The sequence below is a fragment of the Helianthus annuus genome, chromosome 17 (genome assembly GCF_002127325.2).
Source record: "Helianthus annuus cultivar XRQ/B chromosome 17, HanXRQr2.0-SUNRISE, whole genome shotgun sequence".
In the NCBI taxonomy this organism is placed as follows: Eukaryota; Viridiplantae; Streptophyta; class Magnoliopsida; order Asterales; family Asteraceae; genus Helianthus; species Helianthus annuus.
In genome coordinates, this window is record NC_035449.2 from 162,634,716 (window position 1) to 162,636,934 (window position 2,219).

The 2,219-nt window shown below is 31.9% G+C and overlaps 1 long non-coding RNA gene across 1 annotated transcript; it reads right to left on the reverse strand.

Moving 5' to 3' along the window:
- Positions 1 to 1,213: 1,213 nt before the first annotated feature.
- Positions 1,214 to 1,677, reverse strand: LOC110921155. Its single transcript, XR_002582226.2, has 3 exons — positions 1,648 to 1,677; positions 1,500 to 1,562; positions 1,214 to 1,414 (listed from the first exon to the last, which is right to left on the reverse strand). It is a non-coding gene; the product is annotated as an uncharacterized LOC110921155 (long non-coding RNA).
- Between the last annotated feature and the right edge of the window lie 542 nt (positions 1,678 to 2,219).

A 2,219-nucleotide genomic window follows, 5' to 3' on the forward strand; every position in this document is an offset into this window, starting at 1 on the left:
TATTTATCCACTTATTGATGTAATCTATATTTTAAGTTTCAAATTAAATGAAAAAAGCTTACTTAGAAGGGCTGCCAGTTGTTGTTTGACTTCCGATATCATAATCAGATGCCAACGGGCTAGGTTGGCTCGAGTCAAGTGGATCATCACTATCACTACAACATTTACTAAATACAGAAGCAGAAGTGGTTGAGCCTAAGGTCTTTCTTGAAAACTTTGACATCTAGCCACAAGTGTGTTCTGAATGCAAAAGGTTCGTATTTTGGAATACTAAACAAAAGATAAGTCAATTAGCTAATATGAAGATACGACAAAAAGATAAATTACGTACTTTTTTAAACATTTACTGCAAAATGTAAGTCCAAGAAAACTTGAAGTAAAAGTTCAATAGAAAAATGACGAAAAAGGAATGTTCGATTTTATTGCTAACGATCAGAATTTTGACTTGAACATATTATGGGCCTCTAGTGTATTTCTTGTTTCCAAGTGGTAGCATAAGTGTTTGACCATTTATTAATTACTTTCTCAAAACCAGATTCCAGGTACAAATGAATCGTGAGACCGTTGCTTAAACAGATCCATTGCTTATATTATTGTCAATTTTTAAGGTATAAATTGTGACCTCTTCTATCAGTAACATAAGATGCCTAACAATCTTTTCAGTTTCACACGGCATTTCATCGAGCAGTTGGTGTGCATTTATCAAAAACATCATAGAAATCCAATATTTGAGTCAGTTGAGCCCCATAATAATAAGTTTAAATAAGAATCATCCTAATATGAAGCCTTCATTGATTTAATTTAAACATTTTATTGTAAGATCGAAAATAATTAGAACCTGCAAGGATGATAGTCATTCAATTCTTTGAGTGTAGCAGGTATATTAGACGACACTTCTCCACCATTAGCATCTTCTTTCAACATCTCTGTTATGCATATCAAAATCAAATTAAGAAAAATAACTACTTCAACAATTTCTTCATTATCAAAGTTTTTATTTTTTTCTTAAATCTTGTTTTGATACATTTTAATGCCTACCAATAACCAAAACCCAAAAAAAATCACATTTTTATAACTACCCATGTAACCAATCATCAAAAAAACACATAAAAAAACATGCAACTCCTCCATTTTAACTTAAAACTTGTAACAATACCTTAGGGAAATGCGGTTTAAGTCACAACTGGAGTTGTGTGTTAATTGAACACCCTACCTACACATCACATTGATTGTTTAAGAAGACCGGAAGAAAATGAAAAATAACACCAAAAACACATCACATTGATTGTGTAGAGAAACACAATGTAAGTGTAATCAGCCATAAAAAGAGCGGAATTGGAGGTAACTGATCAAACACCAGGTAGGCAACCACTTTCTTAGACAGTTCTGACCCGTTTAAGAGGCAACTTAGACCCTAGATTTGACATAAACACATAAACAACTTCAAAACACAATATATGAAATAATACATATAAAATGAGAGGCAATTGATCAAACACCTGGTAGGCAGCCACTTTCTAAGACAATTCTGACCCGTTTAAGAGGCAACCTAGACCCTGAATCTGAAATAAATACAAAATCAACTTCAACTTCAAAACACAATATCCGAAATAATACATATAAAATGGGAAGCAATTGATCAAACACCTGGTAGGCAGCCATTTTTTGAACCCACTTTAAAAACACATAAACTTTTTTTTGTTATTTAAATATATAATATAACATCATATGAAACATTAAAGAATTTTGTTACTTGTCCAATTTTCACTTGACCAGAGCATTTATGTTGATATGAGAGGGATCATCTCTCTTAATATGACTACAAACATATCAAACAAATTTCACAGAATCATCAGCTATTGTTTGAAATTAATCACTCAAACGTTATGAAAGATATTAGGTCACTGATTCTTACCATATTTAGCGAGAGAAGAATAGACAGAAGCAATCAATTTGGAAGATAATGATCTCAATCCGGTGTTGAATGCCATTAGGGTGTATAATAACACCAATAAACACACAAATTAGAACAATGAACTGCTTAAAACCGCATATAAAAAAGAATTAGCGGCTTAATCAACAACAACAACATACAAATCATACAACCAAATTAGGGTTTTCTTATAACAAATACAAAATCACAAACACAAATGGAAACCAACTTACCTATGATTCAGTTTCGAAGGATGATGATGAAGATAAATCAAAACAGGCGACTT